This window comes from Neopelma chrysocephalum, unplaced genomic scaffold (assembly GCF_003984885.1).
Source record: "Neopelma chrysocephalum unplaced genomic scaffold, ASM398488v2 Primary Assembly neopelma1_182, whole genome shotgun sequence".
NCBI lineage: Eukaryota > Metazoa > Chordata > Aves > Passeriformes > Pipridae > Neopelma > Neopelma chrysocephalum.
This window is the reverse complement of record NW_020897844.1, coordinates 1,026,398-1,041,720: the sequence shown is the minus strand read 5'-3', so window position 1 is coordinate 1,041,720 and position 15,323 is coordinate 1,026,398. Positions and strand designations below refer to the sequence as shown.

Sequence of the window (15,323 nt, the reverse complement as noted above, 5' to 3'; positions counted from 1 at the left end):
CCAACACACAAGTACAGATTTCACCCAACACACAAGTACAGATTTCATCCAACACACAACTACAGATTTCACCCAACACACAACTCCTTTCCTTCCAGCTCAGCTCAGTCCCAGCAGCACAGTAACACACCCACTGCCCCCCACACACACAGTGCCGACACAAATTCTGGGGAAAATAACCCCAAATAATATTTAAAATTCCCGTCCTCGCGTTTCTTTGCACGTTAAAATAATTATCTTGAACGTTTTTAATCCGAGCTGCCGTGGAAAGGTGACGTGGATGCACTCAAGGAGAAGAAGCAGCTGCACATTCATCCATCATTGGACAAGTCACCCCCAGTGCAGGGATCTGTTCTGTTCAGAACGTGTTGACTGGCATTTGGAGCACAGGTATAAGTGTGTCAAAATCCTGTTTGACTTTTAAATCACTCAACCAAGTCAGTCTTAATCCTCAGATAAGCTTTTGTTCTCTCTAACCTCCCCACTAGGAGACCGGGAGCCTTTATCACACAAGCTTTTCAAAACACATTATTATTAAAGTTCCCCACTTTTCAGTTACTCTTCCCACCAGCCTATCTGCATACTTATTTACATGCAATTATCTATTCAGGAAGCACATTTACAAATTCAGAAACATCTTGTTGCTGTTCTCCCTCTCAATTTCATCGTCGCTAATTGACTTCTCCGGCAATAATTTATTTTCTCATCTTCCTTCACCCTCAGGATGCACGAGACACTTCTGAGAAACACAAACCCTGGTATTTAGGGACCTGCAACTCACAGCAAGGGAGAAGAAAATATGTGTTGACCCCTCTCATATAGATGCAGGGTCATCGTGACAAACATTTCATGATGGAAGGGGATCCAGGGATGCTGGAAAAAGGGGGAGATCACCATCCTAAAAAAAGGATTTTTCAGCTTACTGAGAGACACAGAGAAGAAGTCAGAGCTCCCAGAAAACAGACCCCTCTGGAAAGGTGACGTGGTTTGAAGTTGGTTTCTTGCCAAGTCTCCAAACCTCACCACATGACTTCCCCACCCCCAAAACCAAGGGAGAAGAGAAAAAAAACCCAAGAGAACCGAAACGAGAGAGAGGCAGCTAAAGCAATATATATAAATATATTTACACTTATATTACATTTATTTGTGTAATAATTGTAACATAATTCCCTTCCCCCCATATTGAGTCTTGTGTTGTGTCTGGAAAACCCCTCTCACACTGGAGTGAGTTGTGGGAGGGGGGCTTGGACTTGGAAATCGGATTTTTGGGAGTCTCAAACCACCACAAAAGGGGATGCCAATTTTTTCTGGGAGAGCTCCCAGGGCGAAGGACAAGCAGCACAGGTTTGCTCAGCCCAAAGATCTTTTGAGGGTGACACCACAAATACCAAACCCACCACTCGGGGCCTCCCAGTCCTGCCCACCAGCCCAGACTGGTGCTCCTCTGGAAGAAAAAAATCACTTCTCATACACTTACTTAATTGTCACATCTATTTAATTATCTGGAGACTGGGTAGAAACGTTTTTCCCCGGCTGCTTTTGCCTCGTTTTAATGATTTAAAAGGTCACAGGAAGCTTTTTGCACGGTGATAGAAGAGAAGAGTGGGGAGGAGTGTCTGTGTGTGATCATTTACTGAAATCCTTCCCACTGCTAACGAGCAGAAGGATGAAAATCCCCCAAGCACGGAGAGCTGGGAGACTTCATGGGAAAGGTTTGATTTTAGGAGACCCCAGCACGTGTAAGGAGGGAAATGAGTGGTGTTTGTGCAGCAGGTCCCACCCAAGGCTCTGCTGCACCAGCGGCACCTGAGGGAGCAGAGATCAATTCCTGGCCCTGCTCCTCCAATTCAACAGAGATAAAACAACGGCAGGATGAGAAGGGGGAGGGAGGAGGAAGAGGAAGAGCACAAATAAAGGAAGGAAAACCAACCTGACGTTCCTCTAATGAGTATTATGCAAAAAGCAAAGCTCCCCATCTGATAACTACACCGGGAAACACAACCTTGGGAGGGAAACAACACACGCTCCAAAAAAACATCAGGTTCTCTCTCGAGCTTTCTCACAATATTTCCACACTATTTCACATTTTTGCCCATAGGATTTCTACGTGTTATTTAGCAAAACCCTTTTATTTGGGAAATAAAACCCATTTCCCAAAGGAAAACTCGGAATTCACAGAGGGATACAAATAACACAACGTGAAACCTGGAGAAGGCTCTCCTTTATCTAAAAAGCAGCCAGCTGTAAATATTGCAGCTTTCCATCAAATTAGGCACAGCAAACATGTGAGCGAAGTGATTAATATTTAAAGTGGTTTCTTATTTGGAAGAAGATAACGAAATTCAATTTTATGAAGTATTTGTACTTTCAATAATCATTTCCTATTGGTGTTTCATCAAAAAAAGAAAAATAAAATAAAATCAGATCAACTCCCATTATTCAAGCACTTCAGACACAACAACTCGACACCAGGACTGGAAACTCAGGCTTTTCCAAGAGGGAGCAAGGACACACAGTGCTTTCTGCTGGGCTCTTTTTTAGTTATATTTAATGAGGTGTTACAGAGCATCTTAAAAATACAAAAAAAAAAAGCCTCCTACATAACAATTATGTAGTTCCTTTGAATTATCCAAAATAATTCCAGGCTGACACTGAACTTTCCTTCCTACACAGGCCCTCCAGAACACTTGAAAACGATGCTATTTGCCTTCATGTACACAGACTAAATCAAACAAAGAGCTATTTCTGCCCCAGCACCACCAAGCTGTGTCCAAGATTATTTTATACATAATATTATACATGTTACTAGGGGCTTAAGTTTTTGAACTCTTCCGAGGTTGGTTTAGTCACATCTATGATCCACTGAAGTGATGGAGCCACACTGAGTTAGAAAAGGTTCCAGAATTTATTCTGTTTGTTGTTGTTCATGAAATGGGGGATGTTATTTTTGATTACTTTAGTCAATGCTTAATTAGTGCTAAGTTATAGCATTTTTATTTATGAAAGCACCCAAATAAACTGGTGCAAACCAGCTCCATTAGTAAGAAAAAAAGACAATGGAGACAAGTGAACAAATTTCAGCTCAGTTTTCCACGTTCTGGTGGTGGCACAGAATAAAAACAAATGAAACCATTTGGAAGTTCAGCCCAGGTTTGGGAAATCCCACAACCAAAACCAGCCTTGACAGTCAGGAAACAAGTGATTTTTTTACAGCCATGGCTTTGTTAGCTACAATTTCAAGGAGATTTGGGGTTTGTTTCCTATAGAGAACTGAACAGTCTCTACATAGGACCATGGATGTGGAACCAAAATGAATGTTTTCTCTGAGAAAGATGTCTGGGAGGTAAAAAAAAGTGAGAATCTTTATACAACACATTATGCATTGCACCTATAAAGTTCTAAAATAGGACAACATATCAAAAATAGTACTTGATCTAAATTAATTGCAAAAATCACATGCTCTTCCTGATGATGAATTATAAAGGATAGAGGACACTTATCATCAAAATGAAAATATATGCAGTTTTTTGAGGCATTCTGCTCTGTTCCAACTAACAGCCACTATTTCTGCTCCTAAACCACGGTGCCAGAGGCTCAAGTGGAGTCTGTTCTCCCCCAAACCAACCTGCTCCATCTCACCCTTAATCACATCCTGCAGTTCACACCACAACCGCTCACACGGCATCACTTCTTACACGGAACATTAATATTTATTCAAATTTTCTTGCGAAACTTATCTAGAAATCAGGCAGTCAACAACTTGTCACGCTTTATGCTGGTTTTTTTTTTCTTCCTGACTATCCACAAAGAGCCTGAGCTCGGAATATGGAATAGCAGGCCTGCTGCCAGCAGACTTCCTGCGCTCCCAGCTCGGAGCATATGGATAAGCTCTTAATACAATACAGAAAAGACGCTTCTTGAATGCGAGCAGGCAGCACTGGCTTCACACACAAGTTCAGCACAAGTGTCTAGACTGTGAGCAAACTGCCCCCAGATATAAATCCAGGGATTTGCAGCACAGCCGGGCGACAAGGAGAGGTTTAAGCCGCCCGAATTCCACGAGTGCAGATTCCAGGCAGCGCTGGCGGGCATGGGATGCAGGAACACAGGTGGCACATGTGACATGTGAGAAGGGTAAAGCCCTACATACTGTACCCGGAGCTAAATGGGTGATCAACACCACCACAAGATTACTCTGCACACTTTATTACTCTTGAACCGAGGAAAACCAGCCCAGGGCACACACGTGGAAAACATGGTACTGAAAGACTCATCCCTTGGAAGGTTTGGACAGTTGCTGAGCTTCCTGCTAAAGATGAACAGCTAAATAAGCTTATGTCATATGATCTAATCTGCCTTTAAAGATGGTTTTATCCAAGGAGAGGTTTTTCTTATGATTTTTTTATGTTGATTTGCAGCACTGCTTGTGCTGGGGTCAAAAAAACCTTGACTACACAAAAAGACACGAGTTGTGCTTTCACCCCACGACACCTAAAAACACCAGTTGAGGTGATAGCCAGCCTGATCTGCTTTTCCAACTGCAAAACTGCCTGGCTGTGAGCACAAAAGCACTGCAGGAGTTTGAAGTTAATCATAATTGCTTTCTTAATGCAGAATTTTAATTGTTACCAAGAAACATTAGGGAACACGCAGGACAAACAGTTACATCAGATACCTCAAAATTATATCATGGATTTGGTTTACCCAAGTGCTTAAATTTCTCACGAAAACTATCTGACTTAGGTGACTATTCCAAAACAGTGCCTTCATACCTGTCTGACTTAAACTGTATTTCTAAACAGAAATAGTTTGGTAAACAGATTAAACCACCACATTCAGGCACTTATTTAATAATATTTGTTAACTCACTTTAAAAATTTGCACATGTTCCCATCAATTCCAACACTGATCTCCGTTCCCAAAGATCCCAACTCCAGCAGCACAACATGGAAAACTGGCTCAGTAAAAGGACTGTGGATGCATTCAGGAGGCTTGGACAGAGTCTGTATTGACCAGATTTGGTCCAGTGGCTTCTGGACATTTACAAGAGGCAGAAGCAGTGAAAGAAAAAAAAAAAAAAGTCCACGAAGAACTCTGAGTCTGAAGCAAAGCTCAGATATTTTATGAGGATTCCTGCAGCTACAGCTGTGCTGGGGGTGGGAAGATCCTGGCAAAGGCCCCGTGCAAAGACAATGTACACGAGAGCAGCTACATCATCTACCCAGACAACCTGATAAAGGCCAACAAAAGCCTTCTTTGAAAACTTATCTGTGTCTGGGCAGGAATTTTCTCCACACTGATACATAGTGTTGTCTGCAGCAAGAACCCGGGTCTGACCAAAGTCACAAATTCACAATTCCCCTCTTGGTCTCCCCTGCTCTGTGTGCATGCAAAGAACGCTTTTTAATTGTCATTTCAGATGTTTCACAGCACTTTGTGTCGCTCCTGTTTTTCTGCATTTGTTCTGCTGCCTGTTTTTATTCAGAATAAACTCTGAGATATCAGCTTGTTCATATTCTAAGCTTCCCATTTTTCAAGATCCGTTCGAATCCAGTCCTTCCTTCCCATCCCTGCAACCCCTCGGAAGCCGATGCCATCCACAGGTTTCACCAGCACACTCAATTCCTCCATCCAGGTTACTAAGCAACCTGTTAAGCAGCTCTGCATCCACTGAACAGCACTTCTGAACGTTCCACAGCCAACTCCTCACACAAAAATACCACGGGCCACCACGGCAAAAGGGAACAGGGAATTTTTCACCTCATTACAACGTTTTTCTCCTCGTTTTACAGCAGCAGCTTGTTCAAGCCTGGTTAGCAGTGCCAAAGATGTAGAACTGAGATCTTTCAGTTCCCATTGGGCAAAGCCTAAACCAAATCAACAGAGCACTCCATTATACAGCCTTTTAAAATCATTCCTCAGTTCCATGGACTAACTGAGTCGAGGTTTACGTAATCCCAAAAAAAGTCACCTTTTTTTAGAGCCCGGGAGCTGGTCTAGCAGCATCACAGCCCATACTCCCCTGACTTACTCCCCTCACACTTTCTCTCAAATGCCAGCGACCAAAACCCTCAGCAGAGCCCCCCCATGACTGAAAATACTTCTCAAGTTGGCAAAAATAAACCTTTGCATCTCCTTTGCCTTTGGAAACGTAACACTGATTTAGAACGACACCATTTGGCCTGTGATCACAACTTGTAACTGGCAAGAACTCCCACTGTTATTACTTTTTGGGATAACTGCTACCCACATAGTGCCAGATGGTCCCTTCCACCTCTGCTGAGGAGGTGGAGCAGCTCTGCCTGCTGTCAGCATTGCAGCTTCTTGGGATTTTAAATCAAGATATAGATGATATTACCGGTCTGAAGAGAAAGAGGGGAGAGGCACACGTAGCTCCATGACAGCTTAAAGCCTTCAAAGAACAATATTCCCTTTTTCCACGGTGCCTGTTACACTAAATCCTCACTCCTGAAGGCAAAGCACCAAGGGATGGCTTGGTAGGAACCAAAGGTTGCTGGAAATGGAAAGCTGTTCTCAAAGATTTCGATCAAACACGAATGTTCTGACTGTGAAGCTGAGTTTATCACACGAAAAACTGCGTGGAGCAGCAGGAGACTGAGTCAGGGTCCTCTAATCAAATCTTACACTGAAAATGAAATAGGAAAATTACGTGAATAAGAGGGAAAAAAATCCCCGTTAAACAAGCAAACTGGAGATTTGTCCCTTCATAAAATATTAATTATCTATTAAACTATTAAACTAGGATTACTCAGAACTGCAAAAGCTGCTAGGAAAGATAAACAGCATTAGACCCCAACTTAAGTAACTACAGAAAATAAGAGATTAAGCAACACACAGCTACACTTACAGAAGACCTGCCCGAACCCAGATCATTCTGCTAATGCCCTTAAAAATAAAATCACGTGAAGAACACCATGGGCTGCACACTGGGGTAAGACAACAAAACAAAACCTGCAGGCAAGCATTGATTTGGATCATTCAGATCACAACATCCACGTGCATTTGCACCCCTCCCCAGGCTCAGTTTAACAACTCTCATAAAAGTCACACACACACACTTTTGGCTCTCTTCTTCAAGCATCACAGATTTCTATAATCTATCCTCACACTATTTTACTTCGGTTTTTCTTCTCTCAGAACCCCTCCATGTTCTATCCCATGAAATCTCTGAAGGACGGAAAGTTGTTTATCTGTTTGCCCACTTAATCTGCCCTTTGCTGGAGACTTTCCCGGGCAGCACTTGCAGGAGCAGCCTCGTTAAGCCCATCCCAATTATCTGCTCAGCCACCCACCCCCCTCCTGCTCCCAGACCTGCACCAGGCACTGAGCAGAGCCACGGAACCAGGAATGTGGGAACTCCCAAGGAGCCTGGAGAAGCAGGAGTGGCACAGGGGGCTTAGGCCTGAAAGGACATCACTTTTTAGAGCAATTCCAAGTCCCACTCTGGCATCCCCCAGTCCTGGTGAACTCCCAGCTGCTGTTTCTCAGCATTAAAAACGTGGAACTCGTTTCTACAAAAGCACTTTGTACCTTTATCTTCTTGTTCCTGAGCCTCTTCACATCGTTATCTGGAACATTAAGGGCACCCTACTATCAAAAAGAGTTTCTAGACAGAGAATAATCCCACGGGAGAGAATGGGAGATAAGGCAAAAAGGGAAAATCAACTCTGATTAAAGATGTAAATAGAGGGACCACAGGAATACACACACTTCATTGTTCAGGACACTCTGGCTGCATATTTCTTATATTTCCTCGTTAAAAATGCCAAATTTATGAGAACCAACCCCAGAAGAGCAAATGGCAGCAGCCCATTTTTACTGATGGAAAAAAGGCATCACCAGAATCTGCTGCCCCAGCCTGGTGGGACCAAAACTGGGAACTCCAGTGAACTGCTCAGCTCCACCAGGGAGTCACTGCAGGGCAGGAACACCAGGAATAACCAGAGGAAAATGGGATTATTCTTTCCACCTTCCACCCAGACATCTGGTTCAGCACAGCTGAGAGACCAGGAGCTTCCAGAGGGAATCACCAGCCGGGTGATGCCACAGACAGGTAAAACTTCCTCAAAGAGCAACAAAAGCTAAGCCTTGTTTTGTTTTGTGTTGCTTCCCTAAAATAATAAACAAAATACACCAGTTTCCCTTTAACAACTGCAGAAAGATTCTAAATCCTCCAACATCTGTACTTCTACACACAGGAACAGGACCCAACTCACACTTCAGTGCCTTCTCCCAGTTTTCCTTGTATTTTTTCTTTACTTCATTGGAAATAACGTTTCATAAACTGAGACAGAAGCAGCCACTGGCATCAGAGCAATCAATACAACATTGATATTATTACTAATATTTAAGCCCACTGTTAAAAACACTGACCACAGGATTCAGCTCAATCAGCTCCACACTCCACAATTCAAGGGTGGAAAATTCACCTGCACTGATGGAAATTCAGATTATCAACAAGGTGACTGGCAGGGCCAAGATCATAATTGTTTCCAGCTTAAGGATATTAAAGCACTTCCAAGAGCATCAGTTAAAGCTTTGAGGCACCACCACCATAAATATTCAAACTCTCATTCTGAAAGATATTTTACGTCATCTTTAATTTTGGCATTTTTCATATGCACTGCTGGTTTCTCTGTTCATCAAGTTGCTCCTCCAAACTATGTAGGAAACACAAATTTTTAAGACAGACAGCTGAAAAAAGAACACATAAAACAGGAGGGAAACATTCCCACCCAGATCCGAGCCTCGCTCATTAAGGCATCTCAAAAATACAAATTGCAGTAGAGGTTTTTCCTCCTGACTGCTTTATAAAAGCATTTTGCTTAATAACCTGAATACAGAAAAATAGCAGCAATCTACCATAATATTATTGTACCTGCCCTGGAAATCATAGAGGCATGAAGGGAAAAAGGAAATAAACACCCAAAATATTTAAAAGCACATCAGTAACAAGGAGCTCCCCTACCATAAAACACAAATTAACCATCTCTTTTCTTATCCTTCCTAATTAATAACAAATTCCCAGTGTGACTTGTATTGCAAATAAGGATTCACCTACCCAAAATACTTCTTTCATTAATGAGATCATTAAAAATCTCAAATTTGAGATCACTACAATGCAACCATAATTAGCAATTAAAGCTGATGTAAGTAAAAATAAGACAATTAAATATTCACCAATAAAGTGAAGAACCTGGCAAAAAACAACACATTTACCCTATTCACTGTTACTTGGGAATTTTACCTCAACTCAAGCTATTGTGTATTTTAATCTTAAAAACATTCCCTATGGAATAGGGTGAAAGATGCAGCTCAACTACTGACTTTCAGTAGTGATATGATACAAGCTTCAGGGTTTAAGTATCATAGACTGAAAATCTATAATTTCACACTCAGCAAAGTGTCACTGAGCTCTGAAAACCAAGTGAGTTGTTCCAATGGCAAAAAAAACAACAAACCAGAACATATGGAAAACCGGATGTAAAGACAAATAACTCCTGGTGATGACCAGATCTCTGCTGTCTCCCGTGCAACTGACTCTACAAGAAATTGTTATATATTGACAGATTATAAAAAACTGCAGGAAAGAGCAGCAAGAAAGCTGGTCTCCATCCTTCCAGGCTCTGGGAAGGCCGGGATAAGGGCAGCCACACATTTGGTATTTGCACACCCTCCCAGCTCAGCGAGGAACAAATACAGCTTTGAGCCCGCCCGGCTTTGATCGGCACAACAGGGTCACAAACGCTCATCAGATGACTCCTCAGGAACTTCTGTGCAACGGGGCTCCGTGAATGGCACTGCTTGTGGTGCAAGAAAGGGTCATTCATCCACCCCGGGACCTCCACTCGGGACACACCACTCCGTCCTTCCTCATTAAGGACAAACTAACGAGCAACAAGTTGCTCCAAGACTCCGAAATGACGAGTACGAAAGATCTCTAACAACAAACCCCTCCCCAGCCAAACAGCCAAGCTGACAGCCAGCCCAGCCCTCGCCCTGCAGAGCTCCCAGTCTGCTCGGGAAGATGCTCCTTCAGTCACCAATATGTTCTTTTCATAAAGGACAAATAAATAACAAATACTGGGTGAGAGCTGAAATGTCAACACGCGTGATTCATCACTGCCTTCATCAGTGATGCCAGTTCAGGAGAGAACACCACTCTCCCAGATTACTTCCCTGCCATTAGCTCACCCAGCATCGTTCCTGAGAAGCACCAGGGCCCCGGATCCGGCGTGTGGAGACCTGTCTGTGCAGGAATAGTAACGTGAACTCACCGGGATCCGGCGTGTTCCTCAAGAATCTACATGTGCCTCTGTCAAATCAGCTCTTAAGGATTTCTACCTCAGGTTAAACTTGATATAACTCTGAATAACTCTCACCTTTGCAAAGCAGCGGGATCGGTGGAAGACGAAGGGGGGAAAAAAAACACTCAAATTTTAAATTAAAAAAAAAAAAAGCAACGTTTTTAGTAAATGAGCCCTTCACTCCGAGCAGGAAAAAGCTTATAAAATATTATAAAAATGACTGAGGAAGCAAAACTTAAGAGCAAGGTCTGCTTAATGCAGAACGCACACAAACCCAACCATTACACACATTTTATAAAAGCCATGAATAAGTAATGATTCCTTTGAAATCAAACAATGACGCAATGTGGCACAAACCCAAACTTGAGTCAAATAAGCACAAGGTACTTTTTATGTTTTATCATTACTAATTAATGTTCTCTTCCAGAGGTTTTTTTTCGAGATGGAGCTTCTCACGCCACAGCATAAATTCTGTTATTTGACAAATTTTGGAAAGATATGGAATAAGTGCTACCCAGGAAGAAATCCAGAGTGCTCAGGAAACTCAGATTATTCCAATATTTCTCCTCCTGAGGAGGTGAAACTCCACTGCCCCATTGCCACAGCACCCAGAACATAAAGAGTTTTTATTCTCAACCCAGTAAAGTAACTCCTGCTCTCCATCAGAATCCCACAGCCAATTCCATGCTAAATTCCTCTCCAGTGTTTCCAGTATCCTCATCATTAAACTAGATCCTTTCCTCCCAGACTGCTGAAGTAGAACCTCAAGGAACTCTCTCACATGGGACAATTCCAAGGCTGGGCTCTAAATTCTCAATTCCTCCCTTCCTGATCTAAGTACACAAAACCAGCGACTATCTCCTCTAATCAATGTAGAGTTTGTATTTAAATTAATTACTTTTTAAATGAATATAAACCAAACTATTACGTTTTAGCCCCAATACAATAACAGGGCTGGAATCATTCTAAGTGACACAACTAGAATTTGATTTTTCAGAGCTCATAAAACCCAGTAGGAAAATAAACCAGGGATGAATGATCCAGTTCACTGGATCAAATATTTGCAGGTGCAGTGAGCTCCAAATGCTAATTTACCTCCAGTGAGCACATTCTCCACCTTCAAGTTCAAAAAACGTGTCGTTCTGGGCTGGTTTGGACTGGGATGGAGTTAAGTTTCCTCACAGTAGCTCATATGGGGCCTTGTTTTGAATGAAGACATCAAGCACAAGAGTCAACCAAGCAGCAGGCTCAGCTCTGCTCCCACTGATGGTGTGGAAACCTCCCACAGCCCTCACTGGTAATGTCACCATGTCCTGTGTCACCACAGAGCTTCTGCACGTCCTACGGATGCTGAAAGAATTCCTACAGGTTGGCACATATTTATCACATTGGAAACAAAGAGCAAGACACCCCGAAATTACTGATGGGGCTGATCACAAGGGTTATAATCAGTGATGTAACAAAGGCTGGAAGACTGTATTTGTGTAGGACTAAACATAAATAAACCACGTCCACCGTGAGGTGCCATCCTAAGGCTTTGTGCAACACTCCAGACACGAGTTCCCAGCTGGCATCAACCACTCAGAGCTCAGGGCTGCCATGAAGGACAGACCAGCCGCTATTTCCCACCCCTGCATCCTCCTCCTGCCACCCTCACGTCCCCCAGGTCAAGTTCAGTTTATTGATCCGGCGAGAAATGAACTCCACAAAATAAAGAGTGGTCGTTCACCCAGCAGCTGCTCAAGGGTTTGACACAGGACCAGAGAGAGGAGCCCCAACACCGTGGGTGGGAGGACAGGGAGGAGAGGTCACTGATTCAGCACCAGTCCTTGCCATCAGCTCTGCCTCAGCAAGAAACGACCCTCAGAGCCATTTGCTCGCCCGGAATCATCTTGCCGCGTCTGCTCGAAAGGAAATTCGTCCTCAGAAGTCGAAAAGAATCAATGTGTATACGTGAAAAAGACAAGAAAGCGGGATTTTGTTTTTGTAAAAAAAACCTGAAAGCAAATTATTTTTTTAATGCAGCACCCATGTGGGGTTACAGGTGTTACCAGCCTCTCAGCTGATCACAAGCTCAACCACCTCTAGAAAAGGTAAACTGAGATAGAACACAAGAGCCATAATCCTTCTCTTTTTTTAATGAGAAAAACCATGCACAAAGCTGGGAGAGTCACAGGTTTCTTTTTTAATATACCAAGGGGTTGTTTTTAGAGTTTTCTGGCTGCCTTCTTATTGTTTTCCTTTTGCTACGTAATAAAAAGATATGATATGCTATCACAAATTTTAACAAGCATCCTGAAATTAAACAAAATATAAGATTATAAACTAACGAAGATATACTATAAATAACTTCATACATCCCAAAGCAGGCCTTGCATTAAATTGTTCTTCTGGAAACTTATATATAAACCCAAACCTGAAGAGCTCACACACTACATAATGCTGTGTGTGATCCACACTTGGGCCTTACATAGTTTGCATTTGTGGCCATTAATATTGATAAAGGAGAATTTGCAAGCAGGAAGTTAGGGATGCTTGTCTGTAATGTATTAAAAAATTCATCTTTTAAAAATTCCCTGCACATACCAGGCACACTCATGGATTTCTCAACATCAACACATATATCACTGGTTTCCAAAGGTTTAATTGAAGGTAAATGTAGAATATGTGACCTGAAATGTTAAGAGGTAACTTAGTACCTTAGAAGACATATTTTTGGTCAGAATACGTATTTCAGTTAAAAACAACCCAGAAGCTCACACAGGATCATGGGAAAACCAATGGAAAAGACAGAGAGAAGAGACCAAGACAGGAATTGGCACAATGCAATCAATACTGATAAGGAGTTTATTTTCTAAAATGATATTACTCAGCCAATTACACTGAATATGTAACCAGTAATTCACACTGTAATTACCAGTCTACACTGCAGGCCAGTCTGCTCCAAGATTCTACGACCACAGCCAAGATCCAAACAGGACATGACCCTGCCACTCCTCTCCACTCCAAGGAAATCAGGGCAAATTTGGAGTACACAGAGACTTTTGCATTTATGATGCCCTCAGCACGAGTTACCACAAAAAAGAAGCCCAACTCTAAGTAGTTTATTTTCTTAGAAGACCCAGAGTCATAATGGCCACAGACCTCAAACTGTTTAAAATCTTCACTACTGCGTTTTTGTTCCACCTGATAGTTCCTTTGCAAAGCCAAAAAATGAGATTTTGACTACGGCAAGTTGCAATATATTGTATTTTCTCGATTCGACTGCAGGGCCATCACGCATTTCCTAGATAAACATTCCTCCACACCAACTACCCATGATCTAAGGTGTCTCTCCCCACCCATAAAAAGCCTCATGTGACCGCAGCCAGCAAATCCTCTTCAATACATTCTCACCGAAAGCCACCTATTACACCAGCTCCTTTTTCCTTTCCGATTCGCACCTCAGCAGTGGATGTTTCCAGGTTTGCTATTCACGTTTTGAGGACTAGATAAGAAAACCAGACAACACCCACCCTTGAGCCCTTGGCAGGAACCATTCCCGGCTCAGCCCGAGCTGTGCTGCAGGCAGGGTCTCCTGGCCATGTTGTTCTTCTCCATGGCACGTTCGCCGTATTCCTTCTCCTCCTCCCAATCCCAACACGAATTTGCCTTCGCTCCCGTGCCGTGGCTCCGCCGCACTCCCCAGCAGCGCTAATTAACCTTCATGATTTATTTAATTCCCTTTTTCCTCGCGCTATTTTTTCACCTGTGTAAAAACTCACGCCGACGCATCACCCCCTGAACCAGCTCGCCAACATCGCCCCCTGAACTTCCCGACACAAACAGGGGGACGAGGAGCTGCCTTTTCCTCGCGGAACGCCCCATCCGAGCTCCGTCTGCCTCATCATAATCATCATCTCGCATGGCTTTTTTGCATCTTAGCCCCCAACAGCCAACCCACGCGTGTAACAGAGAGGGATGCGGTGTGTCATTAGACTCCACACACGCCTTACTCACCCCTCGGGGGGGGGGAGGCTCGGGGGAGGGGGCCGAGCCCTCCCCGTGCCCGCAGAGCGGGGGGCGAGCGCGGGGTGTGTTCGCGCTCACGTGTGCGGTACCTGCGGCACCTCCCGGTAAACACGGGGCGAGGGCCGGCGGGGATGAGCCCGGCGGTTCCGCAGGGCGGGATGAACCCCCGGCCCCGCTCACCTCCGCGCCGCTCTCCCCTCCTAAACAAAACGGGCGGCTTCCCATTCAAAAGAGACGGAATTTGGGGGGGGGGGTGAGACTCGCAACCGACCGCGCCTTTCCCGGCGCTCGCCGCATCCCGAGCGGTGTCAGCGAGGCACCTCCAGCCCCGGGGGGGACCCCCCACCCCGCCCCAGCCCTTCCTCCGCCCGCGGGGGGGTCTCGCCGCGAACCCCCCCCGGCCCCCCGCGACACCGACACATCGCCGGGCGTCGCCCGCTCGCCGTGAATGTGTCCCCCCCGCAGCCCGCACCCACGGGGGGACACCCGCACGCTCCCGCTCACCCCCCCGGTGCCCCGCCGGTCCTTACCTGACGCGGGGGGGGGAAGCTCCCGGCGGCCCCTCACCGAGCGCGGCTGCTCGTCCGTCCCTCCCTCCCTCCCTGCTCTCCTCGCTCCTCTCACCGCATCGCCGGGAGCCGCCGCCGCCGGGGCGAGCGCGCGCCCGAAGGGGAGGGGACGGGCAGGAGAAGGGAAGGGAGGGGAGGGGAGGGGAGGGGGGCGGCCGGGCTCGCCCCTCCCCGGCGGCGCCGCCGCGGCGGCTCCTTCACCGCCCGCCCGCCGCAGCGCCCCCTCCGTCCGTCCGTCCCTCCGTCTGTCCGTCCCTCCGTCCGTGCCCGCCGCGGCCTCCCCGGGGAGCGCCCGCCGGCCACTCCCCCCCCCCTTCCCCGCAGCCCCGCTCCGCTTCCCTCGCTCGGTCGCTCCGAGCGCGCCGCCGCCTCTTCCGCGGGAGCGCGCGCGGAGGGCGGGGCGGGCGGGGAAGTG

The 15,323-nt window shown here is 45.3% G+C and overlaps 1 protein-coding gene across 6 annotated transcripts in view; it reads right to left on the bottom strand.

Moving 5' to 3' along the window:
* The window catches only part of TANC2 (tetratricopeptide repeat, ankyrin repeat and coiled-coil containing 2), a 235,990-nt gene extending 221,006 nt beyond the window's left edge, over nt 1-14,984 (bottom strand). For 5 of the 6 annotated variants that reach the window (XM_027702319.1, XM_027702321.1, XM_027702323.1 and 2 more), the window contains exon 1: nt 14,870-14,984. The gene's annotated coding sequence lies outside the window, so the exon portion shown is untranslated. Of the gene's footprint in view, nt 1-14,076; nt 14,247-14,869 lie in introns of those variants that run through there. The other variant, XM_027702320.1, reaches the window with a different exon arrangement.
* Nucleotides 14,985-15,323: the final 339 nt, after the last annotated feature.